Source organism: Dendrobates tinctorius, unplaced genomic scaffold (genome assembly GCF_039654945.1).
Source record: "Dendrobates tinctorius isolate UK_male_01 unplaced genomic scaffold, ASM3965494v1 ptg000145l, whole genome shotgun sequence".
Taxonomy (NCBI): domain Eukaryota; kingdom Metazoa; phylum Chordata; class Amphibia; order Anura; family Dendrobatidae; genus Dendrobates; species Dendrobates tinctorius.
The window spans coordinates 2,113,505-2,132,178 of record NW_027361812.1 but is presented as its reverse complement, the minus strand read 5'-3'; the positions used below and the strand labels follow the sequence as shown (position 1 = coordinate 2,132,178).

The following is an 18,674-nucleotide window of genomic DNA, read 5'->3' as shown; positions in this document are numbered from 1 at the left end:
CTCTATGGGTGCCCATATAAAACTAGCCTATGTATGCAACTTTAATTTAACCCTCTCAACACTTAGAGTGCTGGAGGAAAAATATCCTGATTTCACATTACTGATGCCAATATGCACAGTGACACATTTCTCCCCTTATACACTGTGCCAGTGTCCCTGTCATAATATATTAGACACCAAAATTTCCCTATAGAATGGGATAGGTAGAAAGTAAAAAAAAAAAAACCTCAAATATCAACATGAACACCAAAACGCCAACTGGTTGATTAGAGCAAAAAGGGGATCGTAGAGGATATTAGACTAAGTAAATTTTATTAACAAACAAATCTATATTAACCCAATTCATGGAAATGTTCTCATGTGAGGGAGAGGATGCTAGAACTTAATAAAGTGCAAGAGGCAATATCAGAATGAAGTACATAAGTGTAACAGTGTTGCAATATAGTAAGGTGCTTGTAATGGACTAGTACTTCCTAATGTGCTTTAGAAAAAAGGATCCCCCAGCCTGCCGCCCCTATGCGCGTCTCGCCGTAACTTCGTCATACATGGAGGCGCATGTTATAAAATGAACTTAGCTTACTGGGGCAGCGACGGTGGAGCGGGGCGTTGTGGTGCCAGGATGATCATAAGATGTCGGTGCCAGTCAGTGGAGTCCCCTTTCCTGTAGTTTTCTCTTCAGTGGTATGTGTGAAAATGGCCACCGGAGGCTGCGCATGCAAAGATTGTGACTTTGGGAGACCAGATTCCGTCTCCCAAGGTCTCAATCTACGAATGTGCCACTGGAGGCGGCCGCAAAGCAAACTGCAAAGAAATCATTGGGAAAGGCACCGACATCTTGCTAGAGCCAAGTGCCCCCCAACATTGTCCCGCTCCTGCTGCCGTCAACCTCCTGAAGTAACGACTGCCTCCTGTGACCCCGCTCCACTGCAACCATCCTCCCAGATAAGCTACCATTAATACAGACTAGAAGCCGCACTACTATTTTATTTGAAACTTTTATTTTCCATCCCAGGGTACCATTTTTTTCTTTGCGCACATTATAAATGCTGATACCCGACTGAGGCTTCTGTATGGATATATTTATAATGTAGACCTGAAAAAATTAAAGCATGAAGTTTAGAAATGCCAATAGAAAACATCAGCAGTGGTCCTCAGGCTGATGCATGCTTTTGAGCCCCTTTATGATAATTTGTGGGATTACTAGATATGGTCAGGACATAAATATCCTAAAAGAGGGATATGCATTATGTGTTCTTTTTGTTTAAGAAAAAAAAAAAGCCTCAATGTCTTATGTGAAAGTGGAGCTTTACGTCCTACCTGTGTAGTCCCTGCAGCCAAAACAAACATCTTGAATCCTGTTTCTCCAGGGCTCCCATCATTGAACTTTAATCTTTGAATGTCTCTTATTTGTCTTTTCTTGATGACCAGCAATAAAACTCCTGCTGGTCGATGAGGAAGTCAGTAACATAGTAACATAGTTAGTAAGGCAGAAAAAAGACATTAGTCCATCCAGTTCAGCCTATAAAATTCTGTCAGAATAAATTCCCAGATCTACGTCCTTCTAAAGAACCTAACAATAACTGTAAGATACAATATTGTTACGCTCCAGGAAGACATCCAGGCCTCTCTTGAACCCTTCGACTGAGTTCGCCATCACCACCTCCTCAGGCAGGGAATTCCAGATTCTCACTGCCCTAACTGTAAAGAATCCTCTTCTATGTTGGTGGAAAAACCATTTCTCCTCCAGACGCAGAGAATGCCCTCTTGTGACCGTCACCTTCCTTGGTATAAACAGATCCTCGGAGAGATATTTGTATTGTCCCCTTATATACTTATACATGGTTATTAGATCGCCCCTCAGTCGTCTTTTTTTCTAGACTAAATAATCCTAATTTTGCTAATCTCTCTGGGTATTGTAGTTCCCCCATCCCCTTTATTAATTTTGTTGCCCTCCTTTGTATCCGCTCTAGTTCCATTATATCCTTCCTGAGCACCGGTGCCCAAAACTGTACACAGTACTCCATGTGCGGTCTAACCAGAGATTTGTACAGAGGCAGTATAATGCTCTCATCATGTGTATCCAGACCTCTTTTAATGCACCCCATGATCCTGTTTGCCTTGGCAGCCGCTGCCTGGCACTGGCTGCTCCAGGTAAGTTTATCATTAACTAGGATCCCCAAGTCCTTCTCCATGTCAGATTTACCCAGTGGTTTACCGTTCAGTGTGTAATGGTGATATTGATTCCTTCTTCCCATGTGTATAACCTTACATTTATCATTGTTAAACGGCATCTGCCACCTTTCGGCCCAAGTTCCCAACTTATCCAGATCCATCTGTAGCAGAATAGTATCTTCTCTTGTATTGACTGCTTTACATAGTTTTGTATCATCTGCAAATATCGATATTTTACTGTGTAAACCTTCTACCAGATCGTTAATAAATATGTTGAAGAGAATAGGTCCCAACACCGACCCCTGCGGTACCCCACTGGTCACAGCGACCCAGTTAGAGAATATACCATTTATAACCACCCTCTGCTTTCTATCACTTAGCCAGTTACTTACCCACTTACACACATTTCCCCCAGACCCAGCATTCTCATTTTGTGTACCAACCTCTTGTGTGACACGGTATCAAACGCTTTGGAAAAATCAAGATATACCATGTCCAATGACTCACCTTGGTCCAGTCTATAGCTTACCTCTTCATAAAAACTGATTAGATTGGTTTGACTGGAGCGATTCCTCATGAACCCATGCTTATATGGAGTTAAACAGTTATTCTCATTGAGATAATTCAGAATAACATCCCTCAGAAACCCTTCAAATATCTTACCAACAATAGAGGTTAGACTTACTGGCCTATAATTTCCAGGTTCACTTTTAGAGCCCTTTTTGAATATTGGTACCACATTTGCTATGCGCCAGTCCTGTGGAACAGACCCCCGTCGCTATAGAGTCTCTAAATATAAGAAATAATGGTTTGTCTATTACATTACTTAGTTCTCTTAGTACTCGTGGGTATATGCCATCCGGACCCGGAGATTTATCTATTTTAATCTTATTTATCTGGATTTGCACCTCTTCTTGGGTTACATTGGTGACCCTTAATATAGGGTTTTCTTTGTCTCTCGGCATTTCACCTAGCATTTCATTTTCCACCGTGAATACCGGGAGAAGAATGTGTTTAATATATTAGCTTTTTCCTCATCTACAACCATACTTTCCTCACAATTTTTTAATGGGTCTACACTTTCACTTTTGATTCTTTTACTATTGATATAGTTGAAGAACAGCTTGGGATTAGTTTTACTCTCCTTAGCAATGTGCTTCTCTGTTTCCTTTTTGGCAGCTTTAATTATTTTTTTAGATAAAGAATTTTTCCCCTTATAGTTTTTTTAGAACTTCAACGGTGCCATCCTGCTTTAGTAGTTTAAATGCTTTCTTTTTACTGTTAATTGCCCCTCTTACTTTTTTGTTTAGCCACATTGGGTTTTTCCTATTTCTTGTCCTTTTATTCCCACAAGGTATAAACCACTTACAGTGCCTATTAAGGATGTTCTTAAACATTTCCCATTTATTTTCTGTATTCTTATTTCTGAGGACATTGTCCCAGTCAACCAGATTAAGGGCATCTCTAAGCTGGTCAAACTTTGCCTTCCTAAAGTTCAGTGTTTTTGTGACTCCCTGACATGTCCCCCTAGCGAGAGACAAGTGAAACTGTTCAATATTGTGGTCGCTATTTCCTAGATGCCTGGTGACCAGCAGATTTGTTATTCTGTCAGGTCTGTTAGATAGTATTAGGTCTAAAAGTGCTGCTCCTCTGGTTGGATTCTGCACCAATTGTGAAAGATAATTATTCTTGGCTATTAGCAGAAACCTGTTGCCTTTATGGGTTTCGCAGGTCTCTGTTTCCCAGTTAATATCCGGGTAGTTAAAGTCCCCCATAACAAGGACCTCATTATGGGTTGCAGCTTCATCTATCTGCCTTAGTAGTAAACTTTCCATGATTTCTGTTATATTTGGGGGTTTGTAACAGACACCAAAGAGAATTTTGTTACTATTTTTCCCTCCATGTATTTCGACCCATATGGACTCAACATCCTCATTCCCTTCACTAATATCTTCCCTTAAAGTGGACTTTAGACAAGACTTTACATAAAAACAAACCCCTCCTCCCCTCCGATTTTTACGATCCTTTCTAAACAGACTGTAAGCCTGTAAGTTAACTGCCCAGTCATAGCTTTCATCTAACCATGTCTCGGTTATTCTCACTATGTCATAGTTACCTGTAGATATTTCTGCTTCTAGTTCTTCCATCTTGTTTGTCAGGCTTCTGGCGTTTGCGAGCATGCATTTTAGAGAATTTTGCGTTGTTCCAATCTCCTCCCTATTGATTGTTTTAGAAATTTTCTTACCTCCCTTCTGAGTATGTTGTCTTGGATCTTCTTTGCCACACCTCATATCATTCATCAGTATAATATCTGGTTTCATGTTCGTGTCTTAACAACATTTTTCTTCCCATCCCCTCTTCTTCTAGTTTAACGCTCTCGAAGAAGAGGGGATGGGAAGAAAAACGATGCGTGCAGATCCTTCTCATGATCTGGTAATGCCAGCCATTCAGTGTCCTGTCCTTTGTCTTATACTTACCTCCTGCTGTCTTGTTATCGACGCCACTCCAGGTGTCTTCTGCAGATTGTGAGCTCCCAGTTCGCTCCAGTGTTTGCTTGGCAAGTCAGAAGTACTTACTCAGTGTCAGTCTATAAAAGCCAGAATGAGACCCTCATAGACTTGCATTGAGAGCTTGTGACCGTTGCCTCTGACTTTCGATCAGGCAGAAGTTGGGTTCACAAGATGGCGAAGTGGGACCGGAGCAGCGCCAGGAACAGCTGAAGACGGCAGGTGGTGAGTATAAGACAAGGGTCAGGGAACTTTAAATTGGTGACACTTCTCCATGCTTTAAATGGGCACAAATTTTTAAGTAATGTACAAGTGTACACTACAATCACATTAAAATAAATGGTAAGATATTGACTTCATTCTACTTATAGTTTGGACAACGACTTTAGGACTCTCCCTTTTATATGCACACTAAGCTCGGCTGAAGGCTACCATCCACATGAGACAAAAATGAGCAAGAACCCTGCTGTAACTAAAAAAGTAAAAGTGCATTTAAATGAGTTCTTAGTAATACTGTTTTTGATCATTAATTACATAAAAGCCGTGATCAAAAATAGCATAAAAGCCATCCCACCGTCGACAAGGTGACTCTGATCCGGGTGGTCCTACAATGGCTAATATTAAAAACCTTGAGTTGAGCTCAGTGTGTGAATAAGAGCAGACAGAAGAACTGGTTCCCAAACATTGAACACCAGCCCATTAGCTAGCTGGGAGCTGAGCAATCTTTTGGTTGACAGCTATCTCCCAGACTTGCCAAAACACAGGGGAAACTCTGCTCGCCCAAGATCTCCTGTGTTCTTTTATTGGAGCGCTAATACCAGACTCCTCGAACCATTGGTTATCTACATAAAAAACTAATGGATTAGTGGATGGCGTTCAGCAGGCTGGGATCCTAGTCTCCCCAGCATCTAGCCTGTTGACCTATTCTGCTTGATATTTGAGGGTGTACTTACTTTAGTCTAATGTGTATGGTGGCCTTGAGAGTTTTTTTGTTTTGCACGGCAGAAAGCTTTACAATCTTATTTTCCTCAAGGGATATCTGAAGGGTCAGGTATTTAAATTCGATATGCCCTCGACAACATTGATATGTATGGGGGGAATAACTATACATACCTGTACACAGGATTTTTTTATTCTGCTTGCTTGTATATCACATCCATATTCTGCAGCACGTTACAGACATCCTCATCCCTGCCCTCATTGAAGGCCACAGTCTAATTTTCCTCTCTGTATGTCTTTGGAGTGTTGGCAGAAACTGGAGCATCCATAGAAAACTCACGCAAACGTGGGGAGAACATAGAAACTACTTGCAGATATTGTCCTTGGGTGAGACTTGAACATAGGCCTCCAGTGCTGCAAAATGGCAGTGCTAACCACTGAGTCACCATTCTTACACTGATACTGGTAAGAAAGCAGAGTATAGTGCTCCTGCTGGCCCATAGTGTATAAACGATCAGTGATCGAGTGCACGCATTGCCGCTCCATTCTACTGTGTGCCCTTCTGGTGATGTAAGGCTGTGTGCACACGCTGCGGATTATGTGCGGATTCATCCGTGCGGATTTTGTAAAATCCGCAGGTGAAACCGCAGGTCAAAAGACCTGCGGTTTTACCTGCGGATTGCTCTGCGGTTTTGCCCTGCGGTTTTTCATCTCCTCAATGGAGGAGATGGCAAACCGCAGGAGAATCCGCAGAAAGAATTGACATGTCAATTCTTTCTGCGGATTGAAAACCGCAGATAATCCGCGCGGAAAATTCCGCACCGTCTGCACTGCGGTTTTTGATTCCCATAGGGAATCATGGTACTGTACACCGCAGCAAAAACTGCTGCGGGTCCGCAGCGGCCAAAACCGCTGCGGAACCGCAGCAAAATCCGCAGCGTGTGCACACAGCCTTAGTGATGGCTGTTTCCTACTGAAAACCCCCTTTAATTTCTGTAGAAACTGGGTTCTCAAGGTACATGTTCCCCTAAGAATAGGACACTAGGGGGTCACCTTCTCTGTCCTAACGTAGAACATGACATGCTGGATTCAGTAACGTTTGGGATAGTTTGGTTTCCGATATTTTGATCTGAAATCCACATCATGTCAATCTACCCTCAAAATGTTGGCTCATATTTCACCCTTTGTAAAGGAGTGGGTGAAACCTGCCGAAAATCTGCACATTTTTCACACCAATATCCAACATCGTAATGACTGCTGCACATTTCACTGCAGTTTTGATACTGTGAAAATTCCACAGAGCATATACCATATGGGAGCATGTCCTTGGATTAGATTCCTAGAGCATATTATACCATATGGGAGCATGTCCTTGGATTAGATTCCTAGAGCATATTATACCATATGGGAGCACGTCCTTGGATTAGATTCATACAGCATTTTATACCATATGGGAGCATGTCCTTGGATTAGTTTCCTAGAGCATATTATACCATATGGCAGCACATCCTTGGATTAGATTCCTAGAGCATATTATACCATATGGCAGCACATCCTTGGATTAGATTCCTAGAGCATATTATACCATATGGGAGCACGTCCTTGGATTAGTTTCCTACAGCATATACCATATGGGAGCATGTCCTTGGATTAGTTTCCTACAGCATATACCATATGGGAGCACGTCCTTGGATTAGATTCCTAGAGCATTTTATACCATATGGGAGCATGTCCTTGGATTAGTTTCCTAGAGCATATTATACCATATGGCAGCACGTCCTTGGATTAGTTTCCTACAGCATATACCATATGTCATCACGTCCTTGGATTAGATTCCTAGAGCATATTATACCATATGGCAGCACATCCTTGGATTAGTTTCCTAGAGCATATTATACCATATGGCAGCACATCCTTGGATTAGATTCCTAGAGCATATTATACCATATGGCAGCACATCCTTGGATTAGTTACTAGGGCATATTATACCATATGGCAGCATGTCCTTGGATTAGATTCCTAGAGCATATTATACCATATGGGAGCATGTCCTTGGATTAGTTTCCTAGAGCATATTATACCATATGGCAGCACGTCCTTGGATTAGATTCCTAGAGCATATTTAACCATATGGCAGCACATCCTTGGATTAGATTCCTAGAGCATATTATACCATATGGCAGCACATCCTTGGATTAGATTCCTAGAGCATATTTTACCATATGGGAGCACGTCCTTGGATTAGTTTCCTAGAGCATATTATACCATATGGCAGCACGTCCTTGGATTAGATTCCTAGAGCATATTTAACCATATGGGAGCACGTCCTTGGATTAGTTTCCTAGAGCATATTATACCATATGGCAGCACATCCTTGGATTAGATTCCTAGAGCATATTATACCATATGGCAGCATGTCCTTGGATTAGATTCCTAGAGCATATTTTACCATATGGGAGCACGTCCTTGGATTAGTTTCCTAGAGCATATTATACCATATGGCAGCACATCCTTGGATTAGATTCCTAGAGCATATTATACCATATGGCAGCATGTCCTTGGATTAGATTCCTAGAGCATATTTTACCATATGGGAGCACGTCCTTGGATTAGTTTCCTAGAGCATATTATACCATATGGCAGCACGTCCTTGGATTAGATTCCTAGAGCATATTTAACCATATGGCAGCACATCCTTGGATTAGATTCCTAGAGCATATTATACCATATGGGAGCACGTCCTTGGATTAGTTTCCTAGAGCATATTATACCATATGGCAGCACGTCCTTGGATTAGATTCCTAGAGCATATTTAACCATATGGCAGCACATCCTTGGATTAGATTCCTAGAGCATATTATACCATATGACAGCACGTCCTTGGATTAGATTCCTAGAGCATATTATACCATATGGGAGCACGTCCTTGGATTAGATTCCTAGAGCATATTATACCATATGGGAGCACGTCCTTGGATTAGATTCCTAGAGCATATTATACCATATGGGAGCACGTCCTTGGATTAGTTTCCTAGAGCATATTATACCATATGGGAGCACGTCCTTGGATTAGTTTCCTAGAGCATATTATACCATATGGGAGCACGTCCTTGGATTAGTTTCCTAGAGCATATTATACCATATGGGAGCACATCCTTGGATTAGTTTCCTAGAGCATATTATACCATATGGGAGCACGTCCTTGGATTAGTTCCCTACAGCATATTATACCATATGGGAGCACGTCCTTGGATTAGTTTCCTAGAGCATATTATACCATATGGGAGCACGTCCTTGGATTAGTTTCCTAGAGCACATTATACCATATGGCAGCACGCCCTTGGATTAGTTTCCTAAGGCATATTATACCATATGGGAGCACGTCCTTGGATTAGTTTCCTAGAGCATATTATACCATATGGGAGCACGTCCTTGGATTAGTTCCCTACAGCATATTTTACCATATGGGAGCACGTCCTTGGATTAGTTTCCTAGAGCATATTATACCATATGGGAGCACGTCCTTGGATTAGATTCTTGAGAGGTAGGAAATGAAAACACGTAAGGCAATCTGAAAATGCACAAAATGTAACCATGACGCTCGCTGTCTGAAGTTTACGTTATCTTGAAAGACATTAGAGATGTTGACCCCAATTAATCAAGACAGGTATTTTGCACAGCGATCTTTATGAAGAGCGTGCTGGAGTAAGATGCACAAATTCATTAAGAGGAATGTACATCTTAAAGGGAACCTGTCCAGGTTATACATGCAGTCTGATCTGTGGACATCACGGTATTGAGAGGGAGACAATGAGCAGAATATAGGTTTGTTTAGTATAACATGTATTTAATTCACTGACGTCCCTTGTTTGACGGACAGTTTTACATGAAGGTTTGCTCCATGAAGTGTGAGCGGAGGGATAGCCAAGCACTTTACCCCGGTGTTTCCCAAACTTCAGTCCTGACGGCCCCCAACACGTCTTGTTTTCAGGATTTCCTTCGTATTGCACAGGTGGTGGAAGTACCATCAAATAAATCAGGAATTCTCTCACCTGTGTAGCGCTATGGAAATCCTGAAAACATGACCTGTGGGGGGCCGTGAGGACTGGAATTTAGGAAACTCTGCTCTTACTCCTTAGAGTATGTGCCCACAATCAGGAACTGCTGAGGGTTTGATGCTATTTGTGCAGTGTTAAACCCACAGCGGCCAGCTGTTAGAGGGATCCCCCATACTCTCAACACTATAGATGCCATAATCCATTTTGACAGCAGCATCTAAGGGTTAAATGGCCATGGTTGGTGTCAGCTACACTGAACAGCTAATTGATTAAAGGGAATCTGTCACCCCATTTTTGGCCTATAAGATGCGGCCACCGCCATCAGGGGCTTATCTACAGCATTCTGTAATGCTGAAGATTAGCCCCTGATGTAACCTGAAAGATAAGAAAAGAGTTAGATTATACTCATCCGGGAGTCCGGTCCGGTCTGATGGGTGTCGCGGTCCGGCGCCTCCCATCTTCTAGAGATGATGTCCTCCTTCTTACTTCTGCCACGGCTCCTGTGCAGGCGCACTGCTCTGCACTTTTGAGGGCAGAGTAAAGTACTGCAGTTCGCAGGCGCCGGACCTCTCTGACCTTTCTGAGCGCCTGCGCACATGCAGGACTCTGCTCTGCCCTCAACAGGGCAGAGAAAGTAAGCCTGCGCAGGAGCCGCGGCAGAAGTAAGGAGGAGGACGTCATCTCTAGAAGATGGGAGGCGCCGGACCAGACTGCAGCACCCACCGCCCCTGCCCCCGGGTGAGTATAATCTAACTTGTATTTCTTTCAGGTTACATCGGGGGTTTATCTACAGCATTATAGAATGCTGTAGATAAGCCTCTGATGACGGTGGCCGCAGCTCATAGGCCGAAAATGGGTTGACAGATTCCCTTTAATAGATACATGGATTGTAGTTGTCGTTTGACCCTTGGAGACTAAAATACCTATACTCAGAAACACGACTTAAACTACTTTATTAACTTAATAGAACATATAAAGACAATAGCAATTAAAATCTCTCAGCGGAACATGATGCCGGAGACAGGAAATGACAATATATCATAATTGAGGTAAAAGATAATTACATCTTATGCTGCTAAGTTATCTATTAATGCCCAAAAACGTTGGATAATAAAGCAGGGTACACTTAGAAATATAACAATATTATAATAAAATTAATCATTACTTGGTGCAAAAAATCTATTCTATCCAGCGCTCTGGGGTTCTATGACCATTCGTTGCTTGTATGCTGTGTAAAGTGACCTACTGCAGAGCATAGAAAAAGCGCGTAAGCGGCACTAGGCTGTAAATAATTGTAAAAGCTGCATAAAGTGACTAGTGCTTATGGATGGAAATATAAAAGTGCCAGTTAGTGCAGAGGACTGCTTGCCCGCTCTCACCGCTGTGCCCAACGCACGTTTCGCCGCAGCTTTGACCAGGAACAAGTAAATGGAGGGGAGGGGACTATTTAAGGTTTGGAGAGCCAATTATAGATTTGGTTTGCAAGTGCTGGGTTCCCCGGAAGTAATTAAGATACCGTAATACCATGCATGGTAATGCTCATCCCGGAGAAGCATCCAGAGAGCGCATCGCACAGACCGGAAGTGTGGTGAGACTGAATGCAGGTGTGGTGACACACTGTTGAATATTGACAGCAGCATCTAAGGGTTAAACGGCCATGATTGGAGCCAACACTGATCGTAATTGGTGCAGCAGGGTGTCGTCTACATTGTACTGCTCCACTTTTTTCTGATATGTAAATGAACTGTTCAGGGCTTTGGGCCGGACACAGATCTGCATGAGAATCTGCCTCCAGAAGCTTGTTGTACATGATATGGGGAGTTGCCCGTGTGATGGATGCTCTCTGCTCCCCTGATCTCACTGCAGAGCTGTGTGATTATACCTGACCCATCTGCAGGTTCCTCTCGGCTTCAGCTTCTGTCTCACAGGCAGACAGGGTTAGAATACAGCAGAGCTGTGAGAGCTGCAGCTGCTAACATGTTTGTTATGAGACAAAGTTCAGTTCTACTGTTCTGTGTTGGTTATCGTACATGTCTCACTCTAGTAATGCCTCATTTTATTTATAATAATCTCTGGAGGCCCATAGCTTGGAACATCTCATTTACAAATGAGAAAAACATGGATATCTGTGCAGTGGGACATTGGGTTAGAGATAAGATATCAAGGTATGCTTTCCTATGACCTAATGCCGTATAGACGACTTGGGAGGATTAATCCTACACAGATTCCCTTTGAATAGAAATATCCTCTATAAATCCTGAACAAGGTGCTATATGCTCTGCAGCTTTATCAGACTTGTCCTGTTCTGAAATGTGGAGCTGAGCTGATCTCCATTTCCCCTTCTCTTCCTGCCTGGCAGCCTTTCCACAAGACAAACACCAGCTGAGGGCTGTCCACGGAGCCTGAGATAAAGTGTTCACAAGCTCCGCTCTTACCTCTACCATATGGACCTCTCTTTACAGCTGGAGCTCATGGCGGGAGCACTCTCCAGGTTTGTAGAGCGTTAGATGGTCACATTTATATGCTGAACTTCTGTATTTGCAGCTAATAATGAGTAGAAAGAGTAAATGGAAATTAAATTTATAAGAACGCAAAGTAAAATTTAGAAGGTAGAATAATCCCACAAGTCAGGTGACGTTATTTTCCAAAGGGTCTTGGGAGAAGTATCTTTCTACTTTTACCCTGACTTGTACGGCTCCTTCATTGTGTATATAAGGAATGTTTGTGTGATGTCCAGAGAGCCATATGGAATAAAGTGTGTAAAATATATATTATTTGCAGTGTATTTCTCATGATAATCTGTACATGTCCCTTGATTAAGTATTGATTGGTTGATACTTTGATGGCCTATCAATATCAGATCTGTGAGGGTCTCATACCCCCAGCTGTTAGCTGTTTGCAGCCCCCCTCTGTGGCTGGTTGTACCCCATATATAATAGTGGCATCTAGGTTCTGTTGGCTGCTTAGCTCCTTGAGAAAACAAGAATATTGAGCATTGAAATCTAACAAGGTCAGTACTTCTTGTGGCATCATCTGTCAGGAGGCCCCTGGCAGCCACAAAAATCAATGACCTATTGTCTAGCTCAGATTTTCCTGTAAAACTTTATTTTTTAAATGATAATGCTAAGACTGGTGTTTTCACACTGGCCACTAAGCCTAATAAACTCATACTGCTAACTCTGACCTTATTATGTACGATTTATACATGCTTTGAACTGGGCAATGTTCATTGGGAAGGGAGGGGGAGGAGGTGAGCTGTAACATCACCTATTGTGGATTTTTGATCCTGTTATCCTTGTGTTGAGCTGTCAACTGTTGTGATCCTGCCTGTGATGATAGTGAGACTGCCGAAAAGTCACTTGTACAGAACAGGAAGTTTCAGTCTAATAAGTTTAGTGACCAGTACTGTAAGATGACTTTATTTTATTCTAAAAAAAAAAAAAATAAATAAATAACACCTCCTTTAAACAGTTGGTCATTTTCTGATGACTCGTTCCCTTTAAAACATGCTTGAAGCACAGTCCCAGAAATTGCCCATCAGAGTACTGCATATAGTTCACTTCGATCACATTGTGACGTCTAATAGGTCTAACAATAATGTTAAAATAATAAGTGTTAAAATATGGTTCCATAATTTTTTTTTCTTTAAATTTTTTTTCTTAGTGTTTTAATTGTACCCATTCCCCCCCAATAAAAATAATTCTAAAAAATACTCCTTTTAAAAAAAACAAAAAACAATCTAACATATGGCGAGAAAGGAAGCTCCTAGCTCTTGTTATGCAAGTTAAACCATCTTTTTTTTCCCATGAAATGTGCTGCTATTGTTCAAAAGTAGTAAAACCTAAAAAAAAACACCTTGCTATACTTAGAAAATCTTCTGAAATACTGACTCCCAAAATGTGTATGCCACACAATGAAGGTGTATAAATGTGAAAAAATAAAATCAGAGGCTGAATTTCTGTAATGTTAACACTTTCTAAGTAAAGGATGGAATAAAAATGATGTGTTCCAAAATGCTGCTATTAAAGGTATCTAACCTACAAGAGAACAAAAAAGGCCCCCCTGTGGCTAAGGACGATGGCAGTCCGTCTGAGCAGTCATTTCTAATGTGAAAAGTTTAGAATTCTTCCTTCCAAGAACACTGTGGGAGCCGTAATGCTTTTTTTCTGCCTGGAGCGTCCCTTTAAGGGCTGCTTGATGGTCTGTAGTGTCAGGAGCATGGGGTGCTGCGGTTTAGGGGGTGGTTCAGTGGATTACTCTGCCCCATATGTTGGTGTTGTATTAAGTTTGTTTTTCTTTTTTTTTTTTTTCCATGATACGTTGTGACTTCCTGCACAGGGCAGAAGTCATGTCACAATAACTGCTGATTCAGTGGGTAACAGATGGGAATGGGAAGGACATTTTGTGCCTGTCCATGGTACTGATAATTATTTTGGAGACGTATTAACCCCTTCCAATAGATTCGGCTGTGGGGCTTGTTAGATTTATAATCCTTTTGTATATCATTACTTACAAAGATTAATGAAGTGAAGAGTAAAATTCATATAATCAAATATCCTTCAGAGCAAAGTGATATTTTGCTAGTATTTTTTAAACCATTAGGCATTTTAGATTTGCATTAAGGGTGTCTGTTATCACATTTGACTTCTCTAAACTATTAATATGGGCATATAGGCAATAGACTGATGGAAAATGGCCTCCCTGTATGCTTCATATCAGCTCCCTTGTTGTTGAGAAATTCACTTTTGTCGCTTCATGTAAATGACCTCTTCCAGGCTATGGGGAGGACACTGCCTGGAAGATAACTCTGCCTCCAGAGATTATTTTACATGAAGGGGAGTTACCAGTGTGAGACAAGTAAACACATAACAGGAGAAATGAACTTTATCTTCTTACAAACATAGTTTTTGCTTCTCTCTCAGCTCTGCTGTATGGGTGACAGTATTGTAACCCTGTCTGTTAGGAACCTGCAGATGTGTTGGGTATAATCACACACGGCTCTGCAGTGAGATCAGAAGAGCAGAAAGCGGCCATTACACATCACACTGGTAACCATCACACAGGTAACTCACCCTTCATGTAAAACAAGCTCTAGAGGCAGAGTTATCTTCCAGGCAGTGTCCTTCCTAGAGCCCGGAAGAGGTCATTTATATAAAGTGATAAAAGATTGATCAACGGCAAGGCATTTGATATGAGGCATACAGGGATCACTCAGCAGGCAATAACCTGTATGCTCATATTAATAGTTTAGATGGCTCAAATGTGGTAACAGATTCCCTTTAAAGAAGACCATTAGCCAAAATTTTCACATTTAGCAAAGTATTTGGAATCTGAGTGAGCAGATCGTTATCAGTGGGGGCATCTTCCCCCTGTATGACATCACAATCATAAGCAAGCAGCAATACTCAGAAGAAAGAATAATGTCCCCCAATATGCCCCACCATAGCTCTGAACAGGTTTTGCAGTGTGCAAGATGTAAAGATTAGGGATGAGTGAATAGCGCTTACCGAATATCTGTATCTGGAGCCCGGGTACCTGGAGCACTCCAAAATTCAGCTGTTCGGCACCACTGCTGCATGTGTCGCGGCTGTTTGACGGTCACCACATGCATGGAGAGCCCAACAAACAGGCCCTCCGTGTATGTGTTGTGACTGTTAAACAGCTGCGGCGCCAAACAACTGATTATCAGGAGCTCTCAAAGTATCCGAGTTCCCGATGCAGCTATTCGATAAGCACTGTAGCTATTAAGATAAGGACTTATCCGAAAGCTATTTGCTCATCCTTAGTAAAGATACAGCCCTGATCTCCTGGTCTAACCTCTTGCATGATTAGAAAGTGCTGGGAGGAGAGCACGAATTAGTAAAACCGATCTGATAAGGTCCTGAAAGTCAGTTGGGAGACGGGGGCAGCACAGCTGAGTTTAGTTCAGCCACATTACAGATCCTTTAAGAGGCTCTCCTCCTCTAATAGCACTGTCACCTCTGCTGTACTGCCCATTCCCCCACTGCCTGTTTGGAGCTAACAAGACCTTCTATCCATACAATGACTGTAGGAGAAGGATCGTGTGACCAGAGCTGTGCATCAGCCTCCTCCAAATGTCAAACGCCTCACATGGGAAAGATGCCTTTCGATTAGTCAGTTTGTGAAGAAAGCTGCACTTTCACGAGAAAGTCGCCGACTTTAAGGGTTTTGGTCAACTACTCCATCTGAGCACCATTGGGTTTCTCATTTGTCAATCTCCACCTTACTTTCAAGTGAAATTAAATCAACCTGTGAATTTGAAGGCAGGCTAATTAAAAGGAACAGCTTCCTCCATCTAAGTATTGACCATCCTTATCACTTAGGCCTCCTTCACACTTCCGTTTTTTACAATCAGTCAAAATCCGCCAGGTTTTGCAAAAAACGGATCCGCAATTTTTTTTTTTGCGGATCCGTTTTTTCCCCCATTGACTTCCATTATTGGCGGATTTTGACGGATTGCCGTTCGTTGCATCTGCTTTTGTGAGGATCCGCCATAATGTTGCTGTCCGTTAACATCCTCAAAGATTTCCAAATGGAGCTTGCAACGTTTTTTTGGCCGGCGGATCCTCCAGACACTGATTTAACCCCAAGTTCTGTGCGTGTCTCTCGCTCTCTCGCGCTCGCTCTCTCTCGCGCCAGCGGTTCCTTTAAATTTCCTACTTTTGCGGATCCGTCAAAAAACGGATCCTGTGGCATCCGATCACATGAGTTAATAACGGATCCGCTTCTCCACCTTTTTGGCGGATTGTAACTGACACAAAAAACTGAAGTGTGAAAGAGGCCTTAGTGATGACCAGAACAGTTAATGACATTTCCGTTACCTTGGTAATAAGGTTGAGTATGCAATGTTTCTCTGCATTACCTTATGAATCTTGTTCCTGACCTGGGGCTGAAGTCTCTTGTATGACTCTGGGGACATAATAATCCTACAGTTGTAGTCACTTACCAAAATTGTGGATTCTTAAAGGGAATCTGTCACCACTTTTTTCCCATATCAAGTAAAAATATGATTGGATTCCGTGTCAACTATGCATTTTACCAGTACTTGTCTTACCCCTTGACTCCCCACCTTTGATCAATGAATGCCTTTTACATTCCTCCCGCGGTGTATGTAAATCTCCTTGGTCCGACAGGCAGGGCTTATTGTTCCTCTCCCCCCTCCTGGTTTGCTCTACGCATTTATTTGGTGTAATTCCTGCATTCACGTAGATTTAGCGCGCGTGCGCATTCAAGTGTCCTCCCGCGCTTGCGCAATATGCTTTGACCAACTGTGGGCAAAGCATAAAATCATTATTGCACATGCACCGGCATACACAATGGCTTAGGCTACTTTCAGACTTGCGTTACCAGGCGCAGCGCTCGGCTGCTAAGCTTCGTCCCCAGCCGCGCCCCCTCCGGTCAGCTCCTCCTATGGTCGCATGACGCTGCATGCGATCAGCGTACCCTATATTTAGCATTGGGTACCCTGGCCGTGCGCAGGTATGTTTTTGCCGGCTCATGCGCCATTTTTGCCCTGCGCAAAAAGGGCGCATGCGTTGGCAAAAACATACCAGCGCATGGCCAGCATACCCAACGCTAAATATAGGGTACGCTGATCGGATGCAGCGTCATGGGACCATAGGAGGAGCTGACCGGAGGAGGCGTGGCCGGGGGCGAAGCTTAGCGGCGGCCAAGCGCTGCGCCTGGTAACGCAAGTCTGAAAGTAGCCTTAGAAGTATCGCAATACTTCCTCATATTTTTACTTGATATGCGAAAAAAGTGGTGACGGATTCCCTTTAAAGCAAAAGGTGCGGAGTCTAAAGACCCATGTAGACGTGCCAATGATTGGATAACGAGTAATTGCAGGAATAGTTGGGATCAAGTATCACCCCACAACTTGTCATGCATCCATCGGAAAGCAAAGTGCCTGTTCAGCGGATGTGATCATTATTAAGCCAGCCTAAAAATCATTGTTTCCAGCAGCACATGATAATAAACAGAAGACGTGCGGCCAGTTTAAATTATCTCTGCATACAGAACAGTCGTATTGTGAATCATTTTGTGCACATAAAATTGGGTTTGGTCTTTCTAAACATACCAGTAAAGATTCCAACCAGCTTTCACATAGCCAATTGTCGGTCATTTAATGGCACCTCTTGGCATGTATAAATCCAGCCAAAGTCAAAGGGATTTTTGTTTTCACTTTTAATGGGGTTGTCCGGGCTTTTCACATAATCTCAGTACATATCTGGGCTGCAGAATTATGACTAAGTAATTTACTTTCTGTCACTAGTTTGCACGGTTTTCTAGATATTCTGAACAGAACGTCCAAGGGGGGGGGGGGGGGTGTTATGGCATTGAAATGAGAACTAGTCGTAACATCCTACTCCAAACATGCCCTCTATAGCAACAACCCCACCCTCCATAGCTACAGGCCCTCCCTGTCCACATGAAGAAGCCCTCATCACACAGTAACAAATCCTCCCCCTCTAGCAGCCTCAGTGCAGAGAGCAGACCACCCAGCTGCTCCTCCCCCAGACACACAGCTGAACAGTGATTTATGGTAAGTGAAACTAGTGAGGAGGGAAAATCGTCCTGTATTCTGGGACAGGCTGCTCCCATCAGTATTTGTGTCATTAGAGACACAGTGCTCACACACACACTGCACCAAATCTGCTGCTGTGTGAAGACATCAGTGATAGAGCTGTCTCATTCACACAGCAGAGGCTTTGTCACACAACAGATGACATCAGTGACTGCCATCCCCTGTGCAGAATAGAAGCTGCAGACCCCCATCACTGGCCATCACACAGTCTGGTCTCACTGCTGCCAGCAGCCTGGGACAGTGAGGGAAGGAATTACTGATAATGAGTTATGTATTGTAATCATGGAGTGGCCCAGAATACAGGACGATTTTCCCTCACTAGTTTCACTTTCCATAGATAACTGTTCAGCGTGTGTCTGGGGGAGGAGCAGCTGCTCTCTGCAGTGAGGCTGC

General features: G+C 42.8%; 1 protein-coding gene across 4 annotated transcripts in view; it reads left to right on the top strand.

The window, feature by feature from the left end:
• Positions 1 to 18,674, top strand: part of FNDC3A (fibronectin type III domain containing 3A) — a 344,582-nt gene that overhangs the window by 41,864 nt on the left and 284,044 nt on the right. For 2 of the 4 annotated variants that reach the window (XM_073546110.1, XM_073546116.1), the window contains exon 2: positions 12,036 to 12,167. The exons of the other annotated variants lie outside the window; for them this stretch is intronic. The gene's annotated coding sequence lies outside the window, so the exon portion shown is untranslated. The remainder of the gene's footprint in view (positions 1 to 12,035; positions 12,168 to 18,674) is intronic. 4 annotated transcript variants of the gene reach the window in all.